Genomic DNA, 15,746 nt, shown 5'->3' on the forward strand with positions numbered 1-15,746 from the left:
CATTATGGCAAGTTTTTCCCAAGTCATAATACTGTAATACACACAAATAAAAATTCTTAGTATAACATATTTAAGCTATATGGTACATATTTTTTAAAAATGGGAACATTAGTAGCAGCTATACTAGAATCTTGCTGTATTTTTTTACTTTAGAGTAAAATCCCAGAGGTCTTACCTTAGAACCCTGTTCTTGGTGATGTATCTGACAGCATGCTTTTGGCACAGACCCCAAAGAGAGTTTTGGAGCCAGACATTAATACAGCAGTTCTCAGACACATTCAAGAACAGACAGGAAATTCCTAACTCTTTTGGTTGTCTTAAAATGTTTACATACTGAATTCACACTTGCTATGAGAAAATATGGATCTATTAAGGCATATTTCCATAAACTGTATATTATGCTGATAAGAACAATATCACATCTTCTAATATTTAAGTATAATATTTCATAGTTCTCAAGCCTTTTTTCTGTTAACATTCCAATGAGTAATAGGCAACAAAGTTTTTTTTTAATCTATGGTAGACAAATCTTAGAATTGAATCTATTAACTTAAATCTATGAAATGTGTTCTCTGAATTGGATAAACAACATTATTATTTGATTGTAGAGGGAACACTGGGACTTAGCTTGAGCACAGATGTTCTATGGAAACAGGGTTTGAAGTCGCTATGTAATTTCATTCTTCTATTAACTAAACACCCAAACACCAATGTAACTACCAAGTGAGGTCAAGAACCTGAAAAGAGCTGTAAGCATCTGACAATACATTTCCTTCGTGAGGACGGTACATCTCAGGCAGTGCACACAGGCCATTACCTGCTAAAAATATACTTATTGCCAAAGTTTCCATCATGGCTGCTCACATCTTCAAACAGGTCTGCACCTACTTTACAGTAACAGGGGAGATTCTTTAATGTATATGAAGTTCTTGGAAACCGTTTTTGATGTTGGTGGAATTTGGTTCATCTTAGTTTGAAATTGTACTTTTAAAAACACTGGATACTAACCTATTCAGCAAGGATTGAAGAGCCTATTAAAGATTATAGCTGTGCTTTCTTAAGCTGATTCTTTTTCATGGTTAATCTACTACAGTAAGCACTCACTATTATTACAAAGTATACTTAAAATTACTAGGTCTAAACCACAATTTAAAAATATGACTAGTTCTATATTATCATGTACTTTTACCCTCCTCCCCCAGAAGAAAACAGATCAAATGACATTGTCTAATCCATTGGCACTTTGTTAGTATATTTTTTTTGTGTCTTAATATAGGATACTTCTTGAATTTACTTGCAAATGTTTTGGTTAAAACTTTAAAATTGTAAGATCTGAATATTGTAATTGTGTGTTTTACATTTTAAAAATGAGTAAACTTTGGATGTTAAATCTCTGGCTATACTAAAATACCCTTTAAAATATCCTTATCAATGATAACATTTTGTTACCTTAAAATATGTCTGTTAACTTCATGTTATATTAAATGAAAATAAACATAACAGTGCACAATTCTTATATGTGTATATTCTTAAGATATTTTTGTACTATAAAGTTGTATTTACTATGTATAGAACTTCTAAAAGAAAGGCTTTTTTATTGTTTCATATACTAATTCCTTACTGTAAGGGTACTACCTTTATGGCTAAGAATAATAATTTCTAACTTTGAGTTCCAAGTTAGGTATAAACTTCTCTTCCTTTTAAATTCTGAATTTCTTTGCTAGCCAGGCAGGCATGGTGGTGCATAGGAAGTTATAGCAGGAGGGTAATCCCGAGTTCAAGGCCAACCTGGGCTGTGTAGGAAAACCCTGACAAAAAAACAGAGAGCCATCCCACAGACTCAATAGAATGGTTGCAATCACAGACTCACAGTTGTGGTCACCTGTGCTGAGCCTGCACAGAACTGACCCATTAAATTATCTATCAAGGAAAAGTGCTCACAGGAACACCTTGTTACTGCCGAACTATCTTGGCTGTTGATATTTTCTGGAAGAGAGAAAAATCATCATTACTTTTGTACCCATTGCTGAGACCACTAGGCTCCAAATCAAATCTCTAAACCCATAGTCACAGTGATAGCCCTGGTTAAACACAGTAAAGAAACATGATATAAAGGGTATAAGGAAAGTTAAAGGGTAGGGTCATGGGATGACAGTGAGAATGGTCAGTATGTGGGGTGTGTGTGTGTGTGTGTGTGTGTGTGTGTGTGTGTGTGAAACCATCAGATAATTTTAATTAAAAATATATGCACAAAACTAAAAAAATGGTTTTGTTTGATCGGGGGGAGGAGTGTTCGTTTGTTTTGTTTGTTTGTTTGTTTGTTCAAGACAGGGTTTCCCTATGTAGCCTTGGCTGTCCTGGACCCACTTTGTAGACCAGGCTGACTTCAAACACACAGAGATCTGCCTGCCTCTGCTTCCCTGAGTGCTGGGATTAAAGACATGCACCCCCATGCCTGGCTTTTTTATTTGTTCAGTTGGTTTTGATATGGGGTCTCCTTGTGTACAGATTGACCTTGAATTTTGGGTTGTCCCACCAATTTCTGAAAGCTGGGATTATAATAGCACCATATGTGGCCATTTATTTTTTTAAGTATGTAAAATGGTTACTTGGCTCAGGATTCAACATAAAATAGAAACTGTCTTGCCATCTTCCTGCCCATCCTCTACATCATTCCTGAGATGCTGAGTGTGGAAGAGGTAAATGATCCCTTCACCCCAAGTGTCCCAGGGTCTCGGTTTCACTACCCTGCCAGCAGGGATTGCTGTTCTCTTCATACTGGCCTAAGTGGAGTAATGTAAGTCCTTCGTCCTTCCAGTTCTCACTCTCAGAATCATGATTCACTGTAAGTAGCTCAGTGATTTCTTTTGTTCATGTATTTTCTCTGGTACTATGAGCCATGCCAGGCTACCAGGTCAGTTATCACTTTATATCTGTGATCATTATTACTAATAACCTCAATCTTCCAGATCTACAGGCCGGAGTGAGGCAGTAAAAGAAATGTCCAGTTAGGCTCCCATTCTTTGTCCCCACACTTGGTTGTTACTTACAGATCCAAGATCCCATTTCCTAGACATATATGTCAAAGAGGACAAAAGTGAAAGGGGTTGATTGTGGATGGTATTGTCATGGTCTTGGTGTCTCTCTGCTCCCTCATTATTAGACATCCAAATGGGGAACTTTTTCTAGAATTAGCACATGTTAAGGTTATACAGCCCTGCTCCATGAGAAATTAAAACATCTCTTCCCACAATACACTCAGCAGATGTTCGTAACTACAGTCATTGGATGTGTATTGCCCCAGAAGGCCAACTAGCAAGGTCTCTCCACCTCCTGAGTGTTCTTTCTAAATGTAATCAAAATAATATTCTGACCACACCCAGAGATGATTCTCTATACTCAAATGGTTTGTGTCCTGAGTTCAAGAGAGCCCAAAAGGCTTGGCAACCTTGGTTACCATCAGATCCCAAAACATTCTCAATGGGAGGATGGGTAGATGATTAATTAATGTTCATAGTGCATCAGTCTTTTTGTTTTCAGGTGTGGGTACCACCATTTAAATTGTGGGTACCACCATTTTCATTTATATATAGGCACACACATATCACTAGCATCCTGAATTAGAGAAATACCTTTCCTTGAAAAGTATATGAAACTTTCACACACAAACATAATATTGAGCTATTGAGAACACAAAGGAAAATACAGTTCTGTAAAGATTTTTAAATTATGTGGAGTAGAAGGCTGCCACTGTAACGCCAATGCTCATGAGTCTGAGGCAAGAGGATGACGGGTACAAGGCCAGCCTGGGCTACAAAGCAAGAGTCTTTGTAGTCTCTCACATGCAAGTTACATTGTCATACCAATTCCAAGGGAAAATAAAAACAAAACTGGAAAAATAAAAGGAGTTTCTGCTTGGAAAATTTGAAACAATAAATAAAGTCTAAAAATTCCATAAAGATAATAAAGCATTATATTTCAGAATCTCTATAAAGTAGCACCAGGAAAATTCATAGCACTATTTTCAGTATCAATCAAAATGGAAGCACAAACATAAGTAAATTTCATTCCTGAATCAAACAGCTTCCAACAAACCATGAGGAGACAGAAAGGAGGAAGTAACAAAGACAAAAGCAGGAATGAAAAAGTTAGACAAGTCGATTTAACTTCTAGTTATTGGTGGAGGGGCCATATTTTTTGTGAGTTCAAGGCCAGCCTGGCCTACACAAGTTACACGCTAGCCATAACTACATGATGAGTCTGTCTCAAAGAACAACAAAAGCTAACAAAATGAACAAATTACATAATTTAAAGAAAACAGAGAAGAATGGTGTGACAACTCAGCAGGTGTAAAAGTTGTTTGCCACAAAGCTCAATGACCTGAGTTGGAACCCAAGACCCCACATAATGAAGAAGTCAACCCACAAGTTGTCCTCTGTGTGCAGGTATGTGCAAATTTGTAGATCATAGCACAGAAACATGAAGCGAGTAAGTGTGGTGGCTTTACAAATCAGCTTCTAGCAAATACATGAGGTTTTGAGAACAAGTAAGTTACAGAGGCACAAAGACCACCTGCTCTGCATGCTACATGATCCTTGGTGCTGTCAATTGGACAGAGGCCGTCAAAAGAAGGCCCTACAGAAGAACATGAACCTTCTGGTCTGTAAGAAACTTGATCTGATGCACAAGCCCAGAACAGATAGAGCTGCAGATGTGGGGTACAAATGAATCATAATGAAAGCCTCTCCAGAGCTCTCCCAGCTACATTCACTGCAGCTTTTCAAAGTGCAGAATACATACCAACACACACTCGAGTGTTTATTAGATTGCTCATATATATCTTTAAGCATTTTATCCTTCCATACTGAACAGTAGTGCAGAGTTAATGTTTTCTATTGACCGACAAGACCTATGTTCTTGCAGATACACACTGGTTTACATATTTTTAGCACAAAAAATAATGAGGGCTGTAAGGATTCTTTTCCCCACTGTTGAGAACTGCTGTTTTACTGCAAGTATCTGGTTTGTATCTGATTATTGATCATTTTGCTCCCTGAGGTCTGCTTGCTGTCTCTTTCAAGCAAACTATCACGCACCTCAAATGTTGCTGTGTAACCTTGCTTCCAAAATGATCCCTGATTGGCTAAGTAAAAGGCCTACACACCTGGGAAAGACAGACGTGAGGTAGGCGTGGTCAAAGGCTTGGAGGAGAAGGATCACAGGAAAGGAGAGAAACGGAGAGGCAGGTGGAGAAGGTAGCAGAGTCGCCATGGGATAGATAAAGAACCATGCGGGCTGAGAGAAGAAACAGCATGGAGAGAAGCAGCCCAGATGGAAAGCATGTGCAAGTATTTGGGGATATTGGACGTAGCATAGATAGGAATGATTAAAGCAAATGTCATGGAATGTGGGGCTGAGAAGTAACAAGGTAGATTAGAAGATAATATCTGTCCCGTCCTAGGTATGTAAGTATTTATTCAACCAATCAGGGATAATTTGAAGGCAAAAGATTAAAATGTCATTTTGGGGTACATGAGAGTTTGCTTGTGTTGTTGAATATTAATATTTACTATTGACTTATCTTTTAGTTAATCAGCAATTATTCCTAAACCAGCTGTATACCCAAATCACCACACAGAGATTAGGATTTTATTTAATTAACCTAGAGCACAGTGCTGGGCAATAGTTATTCCATCCTAAACCTCCAAGCCCGCAGAGTTTCCTACCATTCAGATTTCACCCATTATACTTGCTTTTAGTCATTTTAGTTCCGGTTCATCTCTCCTCCTCATGGTTTGAAGTTCTCTCCTGCCGATCACTTTTGCTCTCCTACTCCTCCCACTTTCTCTCCTTCCCTGGGATATCCTGGGTTGGCCAGGATATCCCAACCTGTTCTCTCCATTGCTCAGCCTTGTGGATGGTTGTTTTATTGACAATACAGAGAACAAATGGTGGCATGTTTACACAAACTTGAGACAGTTGGTTCTTAGAATAAGCACCACAATGCAATGTCCAGATTGAAACCAGATAGCGGGGTAGAGAAATCAGCATTTGAATGAACAAGGGTAAATTGTATACATTCCAAAAGAACATTATACCAACAGCTTGTAAGAGATGTAAGAGACAGTAAGCAGACCTCAGGGAGCAAAATAATTAAAAATCAAATACAAAGCACCAGACCATGCTGTTATAATTCCCTTTTTTTTTTTGTTTAATTTTAAAGGCTATTTTAAGCTATGTACAGTAAAAAAAAAAAAAATGAAATAATTATAAAAAAACAATAAGACTTACATACATAATGTGTAGTCTAAATGTATTTGGCAACTTTGAAGAAAATATTGTCTATCCTATCTAGGAAAGGCTAAAGTTTTGTATCTGAATTATTTTCTATCATATCTGTATCTATTAACCTTAAAACATCTATCTAGACCTTGAAATGTCTTCATGACTTCTAAACAACTAAGCTTAATTGTAAAACTATAGCTATTTGGTCTTCAACCCCATCAGACATTTGAGAAGGAATAAAAATAATTACCCCAGTAAACAGGAAGTGCAGACCAGCAGCTTCCAAAGAAAAATTTAGTATGACAGAGAGTTCACTGTCTGGACAGTCACCTAAAATCTCTGTAACATTGGAGCATCATCCTCAGCCTTCTGGCCCAATATATCTGACAGACATATTTGTGAAGCAGGAACTTTTTAACTATTTATTCATTTTACATCTCAATCATAGACCCCTCCCTCCTGTTCTCTCTGTCTATCGTCCCTCCATCCCTCCTGAGGTATTTTTCTGAATACCTCAGAAAAAGGAATCTGCCCTAGCAACCCAACCCAGCTCATCAAGTCACATCAGGACTGAACACGCACTCTTCTTCTGTGATCTGGCAAGGTAGCACCCCCCAGGGGGAAGTGATCAGAAAGCAGGCAATAGAGTCCATGTTGGAGACAATCCCCATTCCCCTTACTAGGACCTCAATGAAGCCTGAGCTGCCCATCGGCTACATCTGTGTAGGGGTCCTAGGTTTAGTCCATGAATGATCCTGGATTGGGTGTTTCAGTCTCCACAAGCCCCTCTGGACCCTGGAGAGCTGGCTCTACTGGTCTTCTTATAGAGCTCCTATTACCTCCAGGTCCTTCTACTCTTCCCCCCACTTTCCCACAAGACTCCCTATGATGAAGCAGGAACAGGACTTACTTACCCTGTCTTGGCAGAGCTCAGCAGTTGACTTGGCCTGCATCCACACTTGCCCATTTTATGCGGAATTCTTTCTGTGATAGAAATGAGGGCATTTTCTTTGTGCTGGTGGTTGGCTTGCCACATAGAAGCAACTCCATATGGAGGTTTCCTAATGTTCATATCTTCTTCGAGGTAGTCTTGGTGCTGCCAGGAGGTGACCTGTCTGTTGTCAAAGAATCCTTAAAATAACAAAAACATCTTTAAATGCTATGTTCTGTAGGTCTCTCAGGTTTTTGAAGACCTATCTATTTTACATATCTATTTATAGAATTATATCTATCTACTACCTAGCTATCTATCTGGTAAATGTATGATGTATATTCCCATAATAATCTAGACTAGTAATTTACAAGATCATGAGTTTGATTAACTAACAATTAACTTATATTTTTTAACTAACCTAAACAGTTTGTTCTAGCAGGTTTAGAAGAACCAGAAGTAAACTTTGTATTGTTAATTGAGTTGTATGGGTACAATAACTCATTCCAGAGTAGAAACGTGTGTGTGTGTGTGTGTGTGGGTGTGTGTGTATGTAATAAAAATAACCTTAAATTTGCATCAATATACCAAAATTTATACCAATGAAAACCTTAAATTTGCATCAATATTACATAGCTTATAACAATATAAACAAAATTAACAAAGCTCTAAATTGAAATGTAGACTCAATAATCTATCTTTTGTCTAATTATTCCTATAAGATATTTCTGTATTCACCCCTCTTTCCCTTCAACTGTTCTCTTCTTACGTAAGAGAGAGGGAAAAGAAATCCCTTAGTCTAAGTTTTTATATCTTGTTTTCTCTCTGAATAAGACCATTAATAGGTGGGTTCTGTGGCACAATGGATAGGACATTGGACTTCTAAAATCATGAAATATGCAAGCAAATGATGGGAACTAGAAAAGATCATCCTGAGCAAGCTATCCCAGAAGCAGAAAAGACACACATGGTATTATAAGTGGATATTAGACATATAGGATAATCATATTAAAATCTGTACACCTAAAGAAGCTAAGCAAGAAGGAGGACCCTCATTCAGAAAGGCAAATGGATAGACATCGGAAGAGGGTGAAAACAATGAACAAGACAGGAGCCTACCCACAGACGGCCTCTGAAAGACTCCACCCAGCAGGGTATTAAAACAGATGCTGAGACTCATAGCCAAACTTTGGGCAGAGTGCAGGGAATCTTATGAAATAAGAGGGAGATAGAAAGACATGGAAGGGACAGGAGCACCAAAAGGAGAACAACAGAAACAAAAAATCTGGGCACAGGATCGTCTCTGAGACTGATACTCCAACCAAGGACCATGCATGGAAATAACCTAGAACCCCTGCACAGATGTAGCCCATGGCAGCTAGTCTCCAAATAGGCCCCTTAGTAAGGGGAATAGGGGCTCTCCCTGACATGCGCTCAATGGCTGGCTCTTTGATCACCTCCCCCTGAGGGTGGGGCAGCCTCATCAGGTCAGAGAGGAAGACAATACAGACAGTCCTGATGAGACCTGATAGGCTAGGTTCAGATGGAAGGGGAGGAGGATCTCCCCTATCAGTGGACTGGGGAAGGGGCATAGGAGGAAAAGAGGGAGGGAGGGTAGGATTGGGAGGGGATGAGGGAGGGGACTACAGCTGGGATACAAAGTGAATAAATTGTAATAAATTAAAAATTAAAAAAATGAAAAACTGTATACAGGGGGGAAAGACCATTAATAACATAATTATTTCCCCTAGATGTTAACAACCATCCATAGCCCAATAGAACAACCAAAAACTTACCTACCCCACCTTAATGGAAATGAGAAATCATTCTTCTCAGGATTGCTTCCTACTGATTTGGGGGATCCTATACCAAAATTTGGAAAAAAATGGTTAATCAAGCTAACAATAACGTGTGGCCTAGTCTCTCAATGTTGAGAAATTTTAGGTTTAAGTGAAATCCTGTTTGGAATAGTCTGAAAGGCTGAACCAAATGGGGTTAGTAGTTTTTTCAAAGATATCTCAGAATTAGGCTTTGATGGTACAGCAATTGAAGAGCTGATGCTGGAGCATGTAGGATGCTGGAATATCTTATATCAGCATCCAATCTAGTGCCACCAGTGTCTGGTTCTTTTGTCCTAAAAACATATAATTTCTCACAAGCATCATACAGTCCTAAAACTATAAATGCATGAGATGTATAGGATGCACAGATCAATTAAGAATTGTTTTCTGCTCTTTGTATAAGGAGAAGAAAGACATCTGTCTTTGCATAAGCCAGTCTAGATTGTAAAACAAACTGTAAACTAACTTATCTATGCCATTTAAAAGAAAGGCATGATAAGTTCTGAGGCTATTGTAATATGTTGTCCAAATATCCTGCTCTAGGCCCTTGGGGCCCATTGCTCCAAGGCTAGTCACCACTTGTCCCCAGTGAAAACCTCGCATCTATGGAGATTGACTGGCTGCCCAAAGCAACAGCAAAGGCATTACCTTTAAAATCAACTTTATTCAGACTCCTTTCTACATTTAGTGCCCATGTCTGGGAACTTTCTGTATCATATCTGTAACCACGAAACACTACTGTTGCAATTAAAGTACCAAAATGTCTTAATTTCATAGGAAAGTCCTCCTTTATTTTTCTTCAAATCTATCTACTCTGGTATCTCTGTGCTTCCATGAAAACTTTAATTGGTTTGTCAAGGAAGAGAGTGAGGGGCTAGAGAGATGGCTCAGAGGTTAAGAGCACTAGCTGCTCTTCCGGAAGTCCTGAGTTCAATTCCTAGCAATGACATGGGAGCTCACAACCATCTATAATGAAATCTAGTGCCCTCTTCTGGCATGCAGGTGCACATGCAGTCAGAACATTCTATACATAATAAATAAATGTTACAAAGTTAGATAAAAAAAAGAGAGAGAGTGATGAGCATATGAAACCGTTGCCTGAGATCATATTAATCTATAGCATTGGACAGTTGACTTCTTTACTGTATTTGATTTCTTTTTAAAATTTATTTTTTTATTAATTACAGTTTGTTCACTTTGTATCTCAGCTGTAGTCCCCTCCCTTATCCTCTCCCAATCCCACCCTCCCTCCTTCATCTTTCATGCCCCTCCTCAAGTCTACTGATAGATGAGGTCCTCTTTCCCTTCCCTCCAACCCTAGTCTATCAGGTCTCATTAGAACTGGCTTCATTGTCTTCCTCTGTGACCTGGTAAGGTTGCTTTCGGGCTGTCTTAGATCAAAGAGCCAGCTACTGAGTTCATGTAGGAGACAGTCCCTGTTCCTCTTACTAGGGAACCCACTTGGATACTGAGCTGCCGTGGGCTACATCTGTGCAGGGGTTCTAGGTTATCTTCATGCATGGTCCTTGGCTGGAGTATCAGCCTCAGAAAAGACCTCTGTGCCCAGATGTTTTGTTTCTGTTGCTCTCCTTGTGGCGCTCCTGTCCTCTCCAGGTCCCACTATCTCCCCCTTCTTTCATAGGATTCCCTGCACTCTTAGAAGGTGTCTTTAATCTCAGCACTTGGGAAGCTGAGGCAGGTGAGTCTCTGTGAGTTTGAAATCAGCTGGGTCTATCATGGTTCAATCCATGAACATTGAGTTTTTATTCAACCTCCTTTATACAATTTCTCTCAATTAAATTTTACAGTTTCTACATACAGATCCTGTACATCTTTTGGCACTTTTCTCTCCAATGCTTGCCATATTTTGTGCTATTAAAGACAATGTCTTCTTCAAATGCCATTTTCTAATTTGTTGCTGGTATGCAATTGGTTTTTGTACATGAATTTTGTATCCAGCAATTTTGACAAACTCACATACCAATTCTGACCATTTTAGTGTAGATTTTGTTAAAGTTTTTACAACATAAATTCTTTAAACTACACATCATGGTATAATGCCCAGGTTGTTGTGTGACACATTAGTAAGTATGGTTTGCTAATAATTTGTGACCTTGGTGTCGTGTGTGTGTGTGCTTGTGTGTGTGTGTGTGTGTGTGTGTAGGCCAGAAAAGTTGATTCTCTTTTTCTACCTTAAAATCTTACATAGCAATTGGTCTTAACTGCCGCTCCCTCTTGCCAGCTTCTAATTTGTTTATTATTGGAAGTCTGTGTAAAATTCATGCCATTGTCTCTTAGCTATATGTAGCTGGTTTATTTAGAAATAATCCAAGGCAGCAGAAGCAAGTAGCAATAAACTAGGGGCAAGCAAGGCTCAGTCCTGCTTGAATGGCCCACACAGTCATACAGAATGCACAACTGCAAAATGTAGCTTCATGGAACCTCCCTGCATGCTATTCACTTCTACTTAGAGATTTCTGGGTCATGAAGCATGGCCCATGGGAGCTCACACTTCCTATCAGAATTCACACCAACAGCCTGAAAGTACAAGGGTTTAACTCCTTTAGGGCAGCATTTATCCTTAGAGAGGAGGAAGTGGGTGAAGAATTCTCTCTTCTAGAAAAAAAAAAAAAAAACAACTGCCAAAATGTGAGTTTGAACATAAAGCTGACATAACTAGCATTATGCCTTCCTCAAATGTTTAGTGTAGCTGACTGTTCCTCTTATTGGGCGGTTTTATTTAGAAAATGAATCCATTTAAGAGATACAGGGCTATTCAGATATTCTGTTTGTGTTATGTAAGTTATGGTAAGTTGTATTTTTCTGGATATCTTTCATCCATTTTGCCATATTTTTCCATACGATAACTTATACTTTTAACTGTTTTGATTCATATGTAATGTTTTTGAGGTTTTGTATGTTTAGTTTGGTTTTGGCTTCTTCACAGTGTTTCTCTGTGTAGCCCTGGCTGTCCTGGAACTCGGGCTGTCTTAGAACTTAGAGATGCATTTTCCTCTGCCTCCTGAGTGCTGGGATTAAAGACTGTGTGCCACTGCACTTGGCTACATATGTAACACTTGCATTAAAATAAACATAGATGATTTACAGCTTAATGAGTTTTCACAAACTAACCATACCTGATAATGTAAATATATTCTCCAGAACATAAATAGAACATTGATTAATCAATTAATTGGAACATTAATAGCGCTCTAACCCAGAAGTTAGACATGATTAACACTGCTATCCAACTGGTAGTCTTTAGGTTTACATGCAAATACTAGTTGTCTTTTTTTTTTTTTTTTAACACATCGGCCTTCTTTCTAGCATTACTTTTCTTTGTTCTAAAGTTAATCTTTCAGAATTTCTTCCTGAAGACCTACACGTAGAAAACATGAAGTTTTGGGATCTACAAAATGTCTCAAATGCACCTTCAAGTTTTCTTTATAGCTGCCACAATGCTGGATTTATTGTTTGTTGGTGGTGTGATATTTTGGGTTTTCTCTTTCTGGAGTCTTTGGCAATAATTTTGTTTTTGTGTCTTAAAGGCTCACTAAAGTGTGTACATATATAGGAGAATGCGTCTTTTAAATTGTTCCACTTGGGATTTGTTGGACTTCCCAAATCCGAGAATTCAAGCATTTATCTGTCTTTCCCCAATATCTCTTGTACATCCTGCTGGATCTCCCAGCTAGTGTATTTGGAAATAGTAAGAACTCTGGCATCCCTGACTTTAAACTAGTTCTTGTATCTATAATTTCCTTCCTTGCTTGTTTGCTCCTTTTTTCCCCTCCTTTTTCCAACTTTACTCTTGTGTGTGTGTGTGTGTGTGTGTGTGTGTGTGTGTGTGTGTGATATGTGTAAGTTAGATACATGTGTCACAGGAGAGATTTGGGGCATTTACCATCCTTTCCCCATGGGTTCTGAGATTGAGCTTAGCTCAACAGACTTTGGGAACAAGTGCTTTTATCTGCTAGACCTTATAGTCAGTTCCCCCCAACCCCCATCCCACCTTTTCCTTTCTTTTACCTTCCTATTTCTTTTGCTGCTGTTGTTTTTCTTCAAAGTTTCAATATGTTGTCACCTGATCAAAAACTCATAGAACCAGGACATGCTGCTACAACCTCTTGAGTAGATGGAATTACTAGGGTCACTCACTAGGCTCAGGTTCTTTAATTTTCTATTGCATATTAGTAGCTGATTTCTTAATTTTCTCTTCAGCTGGGTCTAGACTCCTCTTCAGCATAAAAATTCTTTATAATTCAGCTTTTGTCTTTTTCAGTGCAAGAAGTTCCTTTTGTGGCTAATGTTTTAAATACTGACAAAATGTAACTATCTCTCATATTTTGAGGTATTTTTTTAGCACCTAATCATACTGAAAATACTTACTTTATGTCCTGGGTGTTTTCAATATATGCAGGCTTTGTAGATCTTATTTTATAGGTATAGGTGGTTGATCTTTATTCCTAGTGGCTTGTTTTCCTGTGTATTTAGTGATTTTAAAAATTGCCAGCTCATATTTTGCTTAGCTCAGGAAATTCTTCCTGACTAGATCAAAGGTGCATTTCTCCAGAGAGTACTTGTACTTCTTCCTGGCATCAATCCAAGCACATATTAACTGCAGTTTTAGGAGATGTTTTTTTTATTCTGTCTTGGCAGGGCTAATTTAAACTCTAGATATTTATGAGCATAGCTTGCCTTTTGGTCTCCAAAAGTTTACTTGGATACCAGCTTAGCCATATATTACAAGTCGTTTATAACCATGTTTAGCCATTTTAGATGTCCATATAATAAGGAGTTTTGCAATAAACAATCTACAATATCCTGTGGGATTTTTTTTAACTGATTCAGCTATTCATAATCCAATATCAAGTAAATTCAATGAGTTAAGTTTATAATTTGTTAGAAAGATTTCTGTCCACAAGATCTGTTGGTACACATCTTTGATCCCAGGACTTACAAAGCAGAGGCTGGGATTTCTCTTCGAATTCAAAGACAACCTAATCTTCATAGCTTCCATGATAGCCAGAGTTTCAGGGTGAGACTCCCTCTTAGGAAAAAAAAAGAAAAAGTGTTTGGAAGATAATATCTTTTTTCAAGTAGCTGGGACTATACTTTTGCCCTTGTTGTTCTAATTTTTCTTGGCTTTTTCGAGCCAAAAAAAACCACAAAAAAACAAAACAAACTGGGGTGGTTTGAATGAAAATGGCCCCATAAGCTCATATATTTGAGTGCTTGGTCCCCAGCTGGGAATGATGGAGATGTGATTCTGTTGGAGATATGTCACAGAGGATGGGTTTGAGGATTCCAAAGCTCACAGCATTCCCAGTTAGTCCTCTCTGCTTCATGCTTGTGGGTCAAGATAGAAGCGGTCTGCTACTGCTCCAGTGCTGTACCTGGCCGCCTGCTACCACACTCCCCGCTCTAATGGTCAGGGACCCTCTAAAACCGTAAGTCACCAGCAAACTTTCTTCTATAAATTGCTTTGCCCTTGGTGTCTGCAGGACAGTAGAATAGTAACTGAGATAGGTGCATATGTCAATATACACTTTGCAGGAACTTCACAGCTTGGAAAGAATTATTGACAACATTAATTCTTGCTATCTGGTTAATACTTTTCTAATCAAGAGGAAAAAGTCTAATAATTTTCACCTGTTATGGTGTCTAAGTCAGTTTTTGGGCATTACCAGTTATTTAGAATCACATATTGTTTTTATGTCCCCTTTACATAAACAGTTTAATAGTTTTTAAAGTGTTTATTTTTATTGCCATAGAAAGTTGCTGGAGATAAGCAAAACAAAAATTTTAAGTGTCAATTAATGGCTTACTTTCAAAATCTCCAATAATACAAATATCCTTTTGTTCTGCGGAAGGGGAAGCCCTTTAGGGAAAAAAATACCAATCCCTATTCCCACCTTAACGTTTGAAACAGAAAACTCTTGTTCTTGAGGCAAGCATATTTTAAAATTTAATGAAATTGATTTCTTCTTCCTGTCCAGCACCACTAGCCCCATGCCCTACAACATATTTACGCCCATAACTAACTGCTCGTCCAGGACACGTACACCACCATTACATCCTACGGCCTTCTCCAAATCAACAACTAGAGTCCATCCCATCTCCTGTCCCGAAATACTAGTTTCACGTCCACGGAAATGCGCTCCTGCTGAATATCAACAGGCGTGCCACTTTGCTGTCCTGGCACCAATTTACAAGCACTCAAAACTCAAAAAGGTTTTTTTTTTTTTTTTTTTCTGTAATCAAGATTCCCACATCCTAGTTTACTTTGTAAACGTTGGTAGTTAGGTCTCAGCAAATCGTGAAGTCGGTAGAAAGTAGAATAAATTATGCCCCTCCTGTGAACCCAAAGTGTACTACTCTAAGAAAGATGTCTTCTAAGAAAGACATCGGCTCCCGTAAAAACCTAGAGAGAACAGAGCTTTTTCTCCGGCGGATTATAATTGCAGTACACTAGAGACATCCTCAAGCCACACTGAGACGGCCTGGCCCTGAGTTGTGAGCGGTAACTCGCGCCCCTCGAACACTCACCACTAGATGGCGAACGCGGAAGCGCAACGCCAGGGCGTCCGCGCCCCCGACGCCGCGCCTCGTTCCCTAGGTGACGCGCCGAGCACTCCTGTCTATATCCGGTTCCGAGACGCAGTGAGCGCGCTCTGCGTATGACGTAA

Source organism: Psammomys obesus, unplaced genomic scaffold, assembly GCF_907164565.1.
Source record: "Psammomys obesus unplaced genomic scaffold, mPsaObe1.curated_primary_1811, whole genome shotgun sequence".
Taxonomy (NCBI): domain Eukaryota; kingdom Metazoa; phylum Chordata; class Mammalia; order Rodentia; family Muridae; genus Psammomys; species Psammomys obesus.